The 11,891-nt window shown below is 41.6% G+C and overlaps 1 pseudogene; it reads right to left on the bottom strand.

Annotated features, from left to right (window-relative positions):
• Positions 1-330: 330 nt before the first annotated feature.
• LOC130841489 (protein FAM236A-like) lies at positions 331-927 on the bottom strand (annotated as a pseudogene).
• Positions 928-11,891: the final 10,964 nt, after the last annotated feature.

Below are 11,891 nucleotides of genomic sequence, written 5' to 3'. Positions count from 1 at the left end.
ATGGCAAACTGATGAATAAAAATACATCTAAGGAGGAAAGTAAAATGAGAGTTAAATCTTTGTTTCAAGTCAGTACATCAAACTCCAAAGAGACACAAATCACTTCTTCAAAATAGGAGAACACATTGTAAGTAATATATATATATATTAGAGAGAGAGAGAGAAAGAACCATACTATTAACAAGCCTAATTTGAAAAATGGAGCCAAAAGAATCGAGTGTCACATTCATTTTAAGCCCAGTGACAGAGAGAATGGGGAAAGCAGGGACAGGTGGCAGCAGAGGGGGCTTGATCACCATTCATGGGTCTGCGTCTGTGGGTTCTGAGGTCTCAGCTTCCGAGTGTCTGGTATCCTCCCCTAGAAAGGAAAGCAGAGTGACAGCTGGACCCTTGGGAACCCTGGGGGAAGTCAGGCCTGGCCTGGGGGCTCCCTGGGCCAAGCTGGAAGGGGAGGCATGTTGGCTTGGCTGTGAGCAGTGAGAGAGGCAGAGGCTGGCTCTGAGCTCTCACTTGAAGGACTTGGTGAAACAGGCCAGGGTTCTCTGGAACCAGCTCCTCCAAGACCCTTGGGGACCAGCAGGCTCCCTGGGCAAACGTGTGCCATTGGATGGGTTCTACATGATGTCAGACAAAACAACAAATTCCTCAGTGTCTATGAGCTGGCCTTTCACATTCTGCAGAGAGAGAGAGAGAGAGAGAGAGAGAGAGAGAGAGAGAGGAATAGCCTCATCCTAATGCTCCCTGCCTTCCCTGATATTCAACAAGTAGTATGTACATCTCGGCCCTGTTCCAGGTGCTGGGGCCACAGCAGCCACAGCAGTGACCTCTACAGAGCACATCCCAGCCTCTGGGGCTGACCATCCCATGACACCAGAGGGAAAGCAGCCTCACCAGGTCAGGAGGTGGAAAGAAGGGAATGAAGATCATGTTTCTAGGAGGGTGTGATGTGCTTGTAGTGACCAACAGGACTCCCCTGAAGAGACCAGCTAAGCTCCTGACTCTGCTGTGTGCAAAGAGGCTGAGGGCCTGGCCCCTCCACGCCCCTCCAGCTCCTCTGGGCCCGCCCTGTCTTTCCTCCCTCCTGCAACTGAGCACACTGTGCTCAAGCAGTGGATACATTCCTGGTATGTGACATCCCCTCTGTTCCTGTGTCTTTTACTCCCACCCTTCCCCTCTCTCTGTCTCTCTTTTTCTTCTTTCCTCTGGACCTCCCAGCAGGCGCAAGCCAGATTTCTGCTTGTTGAGCAAAACAGCACTGAAGGTCTTCACCATAAGAAAATGAGCTGCATACTTCTGGGGATCACTAATTTTATTTGACAATGAATGGTCCACTGCATGCTCAAGTCACTAACAGTTCCAGTTTGCCTGGAACCATCCTGATTTTAAAACTGAAAGTCCCGTTTCCCAGAAAATCCCTCAATGTAAAGCAAATTGGGATAATGGTTACTCTACTTCATGTGGACACCATTGTCATATTCCTGTGCATTGGTTTTCCCACATTTAGCAGTTAAACTTTATAGATGAAATCGTAAGAGTGATCCTGATATATAAGATGTATACTTTTATGAGTAACGAATGGGTATTGAAGGTCATTTATATCTTCTTAGTGTGGAGGTATATAAATATAAATTATTTATTTGACTCCTCAATAAATATCCACTGGAAACCTATGATTAGAGCTCAGGTACCAGGTACTGCTCTTGGGAGTATCACACCTGGGGAGAAAGCTCAAGAACTCTAAATGGGCTCAGAATTGTAGAGATAAGATCAGGTGAAGTAGCTGAGAGAGATTATCAAGACTCTTGACACAGCAGGTAAGATTTACATGAAGACACCTTTCCTATCAGTCAGACCATCCCTAGCTTTATAAGGCAATGAGATTAGCAACATTAGAAGTATTGAAACAGAGACTGAGTGGTTATTTTTAGGGTATGCTGCAGAGTGGAGGGTTAAAATGGTCACAGACAGCTCTGAGATTCATAGGATCCTTGTACAAATCAGAGGTAACGGAGCCCTCTGATTTGCACAAGAATCCTTACCAAAATCTTGTGACTTGCCAGGCAATTTTTGCCAAATACTCAGAAACTCTTCCAAGAAGTGAACATATCTGTCCATACTATTTTCTTTTCTCTCCTCAAATCCACTCTATTTCTTTTTTTCTGTTCTCATATACAACTCCATTCAAAGTTAGGAGTTAATTGAACACGAACTAATGAACAAGTGCAAATGATGTTTCTTATTTTTTAAATGACTGGCTATATGAATAAAATAACCAGGTTTGTAAGTTATTTTCAAATGCTTAATAAAAGCTAGGTTTAAATTAAGAAAATGAATAGAAATGAAGACAAGTAACTACACTGTGGTTTCCCGGCACAACTTCCATCCTCATGTAAAGAAACTCAGTAAGTAGGAAGTTTTTTTAAATTGCTGGAAAGGCCCTGAAATTCCCAGGGAAAAAGTCCCAAGTTTTGTGGAGTATTCATTATCAAACTGCAGGTTTCTCTTTGTGCATTTATAAAAGTAATGCTACACCACCAGGTGGCAGAACAAGACTAGAAAACAGTCAGCTACAGAGAATTTGAACTTTTGCTGCAGTTTTCTAGGGTGAGGTTTCTGAGGGGCCAGGGTCAGTCCTGAGGAATTATCCTGAGATCTTACCCTCTATGATGCTCCAGGGTGTCTCCATGGCGTGGTCCAGGGTTTTCTAGGTCTGTGATGCTGCTTAAGGCAGTGACATCTATCAGCAGGGGCTCTGGGTTGGGGGACTCTTTCCACCACTCCATTAGTAATGCTGGGATGTGGTAGTAGGCTGCTTTAGGTAGCATAGGGTGCCAGTGGTGTCTGTCAGTATCTCAAGGTAGTGACATCTGTAATTCTGCACGGACATTTGGACAACAGGGAAGCAGGGACATCAGGAAGTCAGGGTCAATAACAAAATCTTTTCCAACTGCTCTGGACTGAAATGTGTCTTCGCTAAATTCCTGTGTTGAAGTCCTAATTTCCAAGGTGATTGCATTTAGAGATAGTGCCTTTAGTAGATAATTAGGACTAAGTAAGATCATAAGGGTGGGGTCTTGATCTGATAAGATTAGTGTCCTTATGAGAAGAAACACCAGAGTGCCCTCTCTCCCTCTCTCCTTCTATCTCTCTCCCTGCATGCATTGAGAGGCAAGGCCATGCATTGTGAGGATACAGAGAGAAGGAGGCTATCTGCAAGACAGGAAAAGAGTTCTCACTGGAAACTGACTGGCAAATCTTGATCTGGGATTTCTAGCCTCCAGAATTGTGAGAAAGTAAATTTCTTTTGTTTAAACCATCCAGTCTATGGTATTTTGTACTGGCAACCTGAGCAGATGAATACAGATTTTAATACTAGAAATCAGGTGCTATTTTAACAAATACTTAAAAATGTGGAAGTAGTTTTATTTATTTTTTATTTTTTAATCTCTTTATTGGAATTTAATTGCTTTACACTGTTGTGACAGTTTTTGCTGTACACCAAAGGGAATCAGCTGTATTTATACATATATCCCCATATCCCCTCCCTCCCGCGACTCCCTCCCATCCTCCCTATCCCAGCTCTCTAAGTCATCACCCATCATCGAGTTGATCTCCCTGTGTTATGCAGCAGCTTCCCACTAGCTATCTATTTTACAATTGGTAGTGTATATATGTCAATGCTACTTTCTCACTTCACCCCAGCTTCCCCTTCATCCTCCACCCTGTGTCCTCCAGTCCATTCTCTGCATCTGCATCCTTATTCTTGCCCTGTCACTGGGTTCATCAGTACCATTTTTATAGATCCCATATATATGAGTTAGCATACAATATTTGTTTTTCTCTTTCTGGCTTACTTCGCTCTGTATGACAGTCTCTAGGTCCATCCACCTCACTGCAAATAACTCAATTTCATTCCTTTTTATGGCTGAGTAATATGCCATTGTATATATGTGCCACATCTTCTTTATCCATTCATCTATTGATGGACATTTAGGTTGCTTCCACGTTCTGGGTATTGTAAATAGTGCTGAATGACCATTGTTTTACATGTTTCTTTTTGGATTATGATTTTCTCTGGGTATATGCCCAGTAGAGGGATTGCTGTGTCATATGATAGTTCCATTTTTAGTTTTTTAAGGAAACTGCATACTGGCTGTACCAATTTACATTCCCACCAATAGTACAGGAGGGTTCCCTTTTCTCCTCACCCTCTCCAGCATTTATTGTTTTCAGATTTTTTGATGATGGCCATTCTAACTGGTGTGAGGTGATACCTCATTGTGGCTTTGACTTGCATTTCTCTGATGATTAGTGATGTTGAGCATCTTTTCATGTGTTTGTTAGCCATCTGCATGTCTTCTTTGGAGAAATGTCTATTTAGGTCTTCTGCCCATTTGTGGATTGGGTTATTTGATTTTCTGATATTGAGCTGCATGAGATGCTTGTGTATTTTTGAGGTTAATCCTTTGTCCGTTGCTTTGTTGGCAAGTACTTTCTCCCATTCTGAGGGTTGTCTTCTTGTCTTGTTTATGGTTTCTTTCACTGTGCAAAAGCTTTTAAGTTTCATGAGGTCCCATTTGTTTATTCTTGATGTTAATTCCATTATTCTAGGAGGTGGGTCACAAAGGATCTTGCTTTGATGGATGTCATAGAGTGTTCTGCCCATGTATTCCTCTAAGAGTTTTATCATGTCTGGCCTTACATATAGGTCTTTAATCCATTTGGAGTTTATTTTTGTGTATGGTGTTAGGAAGTGTTCTAATTTCATTGTTTTACATGTAGCTGTCCAATTTTCCCAGCACCACTTATTGAAGAGGCTGTCTTTTCTTCATTGTATATTCCTGCCTCGTTTGTCAAAAATAAGGTGCCCATATTTGAGTGGGTTTATTTCTGGGCTCTCTATTCTGTTCCATTGATCTATATTTCTGTTTTTCTTTGCCAGTACCATACTGTCTTGATCACTGTAGCCTTACAGTATACTTTGAAGTCAAGAAACCTGATTCCTCCAGCTTTGACTTTCCTTCTCAAAATTGCTTTGGCTATTCGGGGTCTTTTGCATTTCCATACAAATCATAAAATTTCTTGTTCTAGTTCTGTGCAAAATGCCATTGGTAATTTGAACGGGATTGCATTGAATCTGTAAATTGCTTTGGGTAGTATAGTCATTTTCACAGTGTTGATTCTTCCAATCCAGGAACATGGTATGCCCCACCATCTGTTTGTATCATCTTTGATTTCTTTCATCAATGTCTTATAGTTTTCTGCATACAGGTCTTTTGCCTCTTCAGGAAGGTTTATTCCTAGGTATTTTATTCTTTTTGTTTCAATGGTAAATAGGATTGCTTCCTTCATTTCTCTCTCTGCTCTTTCATTGTTAGTGTATAGGAATACTAGAGATTTCTGTGCATTAATTTTGAATCCTGCTACTTTCCTAAATTCATCAATTAGTGCTAGCAGTTTTCTGGTAGCTTCTTTAGAGTTTCTATGTATAATATCATGTCATCTGCAAAGAGTGACAATTTTACTTCTTTTCCAATTTGGATTCCTTTTATTTCATTTTCCTCTCTGATTGCTGTGGCTAACACTTCTAAAGCTATGTTGAATAATAGAGGTGAGAGTGGGCACCCTTGTCTTATTCCTGTTGTTAGAGGGAATGCTTTCAATTTTTCATCATTTAGAATGATGTTAGCTGTTGATTTGTCTTATATGGCTTTTGTTATGTTGAGGTAACTTCCTTCTATGCCCACTTTCTGGAGAGTTTTTATCATAACTGGATGTTGAATTTTGTCAAAAGCTTTTTCTGCATCTGTCGAGATGATCATATGGTTTTTATCCTTCAATTTGTGATTATGATGCATCACATTGATTGATTTGCATATATTGAAGAATCCTTGCATTCCAGGGATAAACCCCACTTGATCATGGTGTATGATCTTTTTAATGTGCTGTTGGATTCTGTTTGCTAGCATTCTGTTGAGGATTTTTGCATCTATATTCATCATTGATATTGGCCTGTAATTTTCTTTTTTTTGTGACATCTTTGTCTGGTTTTGGTATCAGGGTGATGGTGGTCTCATAGAATGTGTTTGGGAGTTTTCCTCCTGCTATATTTTGGAAGAGTTTGAGAAGCATAGGTGTTAGCTCTCCTCTAAATGTTTGATAGAATTCACCTGTGAAGCCACCTGGCCCCAGGCTTTTCTTTGTTGGGAGATTTTTAATCATAGTCTCAATTTCCGTCCTTGTGATTGGTCTGTTCATATTTCCTCTTTCTTCCTAGTTCAATCTTGGAAGATTGTACTTTTCTAAGAATTTATCCATTTATTCCAGGTTATCCAATTTATAACAAGCATGTAGTTGCTTGTGGTAGTCTCTCATTATCTTTTGTATTTCTGCGGCTTTGATAGTTACTTCTCCTTTTTTGGAAGTAATTTTATAACTGAGTAGTTTGAAGAGGCTGGAGGAGTTTTGAGCCACATGCTAGAAAAAGTCTAGCTTGCCTCTAAGGGATTTTTGTTAGGAATACAGACATCCAAAGCGATTCTTGTGAGATCTTAGACTGAATTGAGAAGCAGATTATTGAAAACTGCAGAAAAGGTGATTCTTTTCACAATGTGGCCTAGAACTTGGCTGAATGTGTTCCAGTGTTTTATGGAACATAGAACTTGCGAATGCTGAATTTGGATATTTAGAAGAGAAGATTTCTCAGCAGAGGGTTTAAGGAGTGGCTAGAATCCTCCCTACTCTTTATAGTAAAATAGGAGAGGAGAGAGATGAATTGAAGAAAAACCATGTAGTGAAAAGGAACCAGAACTTGAAGATTTCGAGAATTCTCAGCCTATCCATATTGCAAAAAACGGGAGCTTGTTCTGACAAGACTCCTAAAGGGTGTGGCTGAACAACCATTTGATAAAGAGATTAGTATAGGTGTGAACCATGAATTTAAACAGAAAGCTCAGCATAATCAATAGAGATGGGATTATAACAGCAGAAAAACTGAGTGTTTGAACTGAAGGGGATGGAGAAGGAATGAAATGAAGAAAGAGAAGAAAGACTATTGCACTTCTTAGATTCTATAGGACAGGACCATAGAGCTATTTGTCTCTGAACAAGTATAAATTTTCAAGAAAAGGGAAGAATGACCCTGAAGTGATCAACATACTGCCCCCTCAGCTTCAAATCACCTCAATTTCAACAGGCCAGATGGCCTCCAACTGAAGCCTTGGGAGCAGGACCATCCTGCAGAATCACAGGAGGTGGGGAAGGTCACTGCTCGAGAGCCTTGAGGATGTGATCCCCATCCAGCAGAGCTGTGGGGCAGAACTGCCATGCCAATGGGTCTGGAAGACAGGACTGCCATCCCAGTGGGTCCAGATGTCAGGGCACTGAGCTAAAGAGGATTATTCTCTTGCCTTAATATCCAATGGAATTTGCCTTGCTAAATTGGACTTGCTTGGAACCGAAACTCCTATCTTTTTTCCTATGTCTCCACTTTGGACTGGGAATGTCTATATCCTATGCCTGCCCCACCATTTTATTTTGGAAGCATATAACTTAACTGCTTTCAGAGGTTCACAGCTGGAGAGGAACTTTACCTCAGATGAATTGTACCTCAGGTTTTACCCATATCTGACTTAGGTGATATTTATTTATTTTTAGGTGATATTTGGATATTAGATATTTAGATGAAACTTTGAACTTTAGACTTTAGAATTGATGCTGGAATGAGTTAACTTTTGGAGCAGTTGGGATGGAATGAATGTATTTTGCATGTGACAAGAACATGAGTTTTGGGAGGCCAGGGGTGGAATGCTATGAACTGAATTGTACACCTACCCCTCTCACTGACCAAATTTCTATTCAAAGCCCTAATCCCCAATGTGACTGTATTTGGAATGAAGAAGTAATTAAGGTCAAATTAGGTCATGGGGGGGTTCTAATCCCATAGGATTAGTGTCCTTTTAAGAAGAGATATTGAAACTGCACACACGCTCTCTCCCTGTAAGCATAAAAGGAGCCTGAATGGCCATGTGAGGATCTACTGAGAAGTCAAGCCAGAAAGAGAGCTCTAACCGGGACCAAATCAGCCACCATATTTATCATGGAATCCCCAGTCTCCAGAAATGTGAGAAAATAAATTTCTATTGGTTAGGCCATCTAGTGTTTTGTTATGGCAATATGAGCAGACTTATACACCAATTTTGATATTTTTCTAAGAACTGATTCCTGGGCTGGTAGGAGTGACCAGGCTACTCCCTCCCCTGAAATTGATGCAGGGTGAGTCTCACAACCCTTTCCAAACTGTTAGGACTTTCTTTTATTTATGAATCTCCTGCAAGAAAATAAGCCATATAAAACTCCTAGAGGGAAACATAGGCAGAACACTCTATGACATACATCAAAGCAAGATCCTTTTTGACCCACCTCCTAGAAACATGGAATTAACATTAAGAATAAACAAATGGAACTTAATGAAACTTAAAAGCTTTTGCACAGCTAAAGAAACCATAAACAAGATTAGAAGGCAACCCTCAGAATGGGAGAAAATACTTGCCAACAAAGCAACAGACAAAGGATTAATCTCCAAAATATACAAGCAGCTCATGCAGCTTATTACCAAAAAAGCAAATAACCCAATCCACAAATGGGCAGAAGACCTAAATAGACATTTCTCCAAAGAAGACATACAGATGGCCAACAAACACATGAAAAGATGCTCAGCATCACTAATCATCAGAGAAATGCAAGTCAAAGCCACAATGAGGTATCACCTCACACTGGTCAGAATGGCCATCATCAAAACATCTAGAAACAATAAATGTTGGAGAGGGTGTGGAGGAAAGGGAACTCTCCTGCACTGTTGGTGGGAATGTAAGTTGGTACAGCCACTATGGAAAACAGTGGAGGTTCCTTAAAAAACTAAAAATAGAACTACCATATGATCCAGTAATCGCACTCCTGGGCATATACCCAGAGAAAATCATAATCCCAAAAGAAACATGTACCATAATGTTTATTGCAGCACTCTTTACAATAGCCAGGACATGGAAGCAACCTAAATGCCCATCAACAGATGAATGGATAAAGAAGATGTGGCACATATATACAATGGAATATTACTTAGCCTTAAAAAGGAATGAAATGGAGCTATATGTAATGAGGTGGATAGACCTAGAGTCTGTCATGTAAAGTGAAGTAAGCCAGAAAGAGAAAAACAAATACTGTATACTAACTCATATATACAGAATCTCAAAAAAAATGGTACTGATGAACCCAGTGACAGGGCAAGAATAAGGATGCAGATGCAGAGAATAGACTGGAGGACCCGGGCTTGTGGGGGGGGGGGGCGGGGGCGAAGGGGAAGCTGGGACGAAGTGAGAGAGTAGCATAGACATATATACACTACCAACTGTAAAATAGATAGAATGGGAAATTGCTATATAACAAAGGGAGATCAACTCAATGATGGGTGATGCCTTAGAGGTACAGGACAGGGAGGGTGGGAGGGAGTCGCGGGAGGGAAGGAATATGGGGATATATGTATAAATACAGCTGATTCACTTTGGTGTACCTCAAATGCTGGTACAAAAGTGTAAAGCAATTAAATTCCAATAAAGAGCTTAAAAAATAAAAAGTAAAAAAAGAAAATAAGCCAAGTCTGTGCAACCCCCTTGAATGATCCCAGGGTTCTATAGAGAGTGAGGGAGGGCCTGTGAGTGATATTAACAAGACTCCCACTCTGTGGATGGCATTCATATCAAGAAATGCTTACCATCGGTCAGCCCCCAGCTTTGTAGTGTGCTGAGATATGCAAGAGTGTAGGGATTCAAGAAAAAGTTGAATTTTCATTTGTAGGGAATGTTACAGGGAGGAGGGGTCAATTGGATCCTGTAGCCCTAGGATTTAATCAGGTAAATCACAGATAATTATTTATGTGACAGCCCTTGATCCATAGGTAGATAATAAATTTTTTTTTTAATTTTTTTTGGGAGGGAATACATTTACTTTAAGTATAAAGGTTTACTATTATTAACAAGTTATCACTATTATTTACATGTTTATAAAACAGAAATAAAAATGACATACACGTTTGGTGCCGAAAGTGGCACATCCAAACTAATATCAGTACAAAAATAAACTTTCGAGCTACGTGTTTTTAAATAAATGTCATTGAAACAGTAAGGGGAAAACAATCTGTATCAGTCATGGGTTGAAATGCAAACATCATCACAGCAAAGCAGCCCGGGGGACAATGACACCAGTGCCTGCTGGAAGGGCCCCCGCCCCCGTCCCGCATTCTCACAAGAACCCAAGCAAACACACAAAAGACAAACATACAAGTTATGTTCCTGAGCTACAGAAGCTTAGAGCCTCTAAACTGTTGTGAATTTCTGCTACAGAGGATCTGGGATGGGGTTTGAGCTGATGAGCTTTCACTAATGGCATCAGGACGTGATACCATGTGCGGAGGGGAAGCTAAACCCTGTGCTAACACAGCACAGCACACATGGGTCCTCTGTCAATCTCCAATCCTCGCAAGTCTCCTGAACGCAAACAGCGACACGGGCAGAAGGCAAACATAAGCTGCTTGGTTTGCAGGCCCCTGTGCCTACCACACATGCCCCTGGGTGATTCTGGCAGAAATCTGCCACGTTTCCAGGTTCTCAGGCCTTCGCACATTCACACCTGGCCACAGGCCTCATTGGTCAATGGAGCCGTGGCCCCAGCAGGGAAGGCAAAGCCGACCCAGCAAACCCTCTGCCCACCTGGTGGTGCTTCAGCCTGTGGCGGCTGCTTTCTTCTTTGTTCCCCATGAAGCTTGGCCAGGACTGCGTGCCTGGTGGCAGTGGCACACTGGGCCAGGGAGGGTGCTGGGTGAGCAAAGAGCACGTTCTTCCAGCGCCGAGCGGCAGGATGCTTGCCCAGGCACAAACTCCTCCGGGATCCCGGCGAGGAATGCAGGTGCTGAGGGGGGCGGGAGGGAAGGGGCTGTGAACGGGCTGCAGCCCACTTCAGAGCCCCTGAAGGGTCCCACAGGAGCCGACACCAGCTCCCCCACCCTGGGGGGGTGCGGGTTGGGGGAGGTAGCAGCGTGCAGGAAAGGGCACCAAGCAGCCCCTGTAGCAGCGGCCCAGCTCGGCTCACTGATCCTGGACCTTGGCTCTCTTGGCTTTTAGGGACAGGTGCGTTCCTTGTTGATAAGGCACACAGGCTTAGTTGCTCCGCGGCATGTGGGATCTTCCTGGAGGTGGGATCGAACCCGTGACCTCTGCATTGGCAGGCGGATTCTTAACCACTGCGCAACCTCGGAAGCCCGATAATAAAATTTTGTTGACTTGCAAGACAACTTTTCCCAAATTACTAGAAGTTACTTTAAGAGGGGAAGTCATTCTTATTATTACAAATAATAACAGTAGATTTTAATTAACCGTCTACTAGGTACAGGCATATAATTTGTTTTAACTATTATTTTATTTACACAAATAATTCTTGCATGCATTCTCACTGGGGATTACCCAATACAGGTAAAACACTGGTCTCCTTTGTCCATCCCACTTCATCACCAGCTCCCTCATTAACAATTTAGTGTTTTTTCTCAAGAAATTTGTCAATGTATTTACATACATATTGTTACACTTATGGCAACATATGCTTTTATTTTGGGGAGCCATTAAAAAACTTATTGGATCATGCTGCATATATTGTGTAGCTGTTTTTTTTTTTTTTTCATTTTACAGTAAGTCTGGGTGAACTTTTTCTGTCAGTTTATGGAGAACTATCTCATTAAATTCTGCATAATATCTCAAGTAATATGCTATAGTTCCTTAATCATTTCCACAAAAAAGGACCTTTATGTTTATCCCCAATTTTAAGTTTTCAAATGTTTCTCCAAT

Source organism: Hippopotamus amphibius, chromosome X, assembly GCF_030028045.1.
Source record: "Hippopotamus amphibius kiboko isolate mHipAmp2 chromosome X, mHipAmp2.hap2, whole genome shotgun sequence".
In the NCBI taxonomy this organism is placed as follows: Eukaryota; Metazoa; Chordata; class Mammalia; order Artiodactyla; family Hippopotamidae; genus Hippopotamus; species Hippopotamus amphibius.
This window is presented reverse-complemented; position numbering and strand designations above follow the sequence as displayed.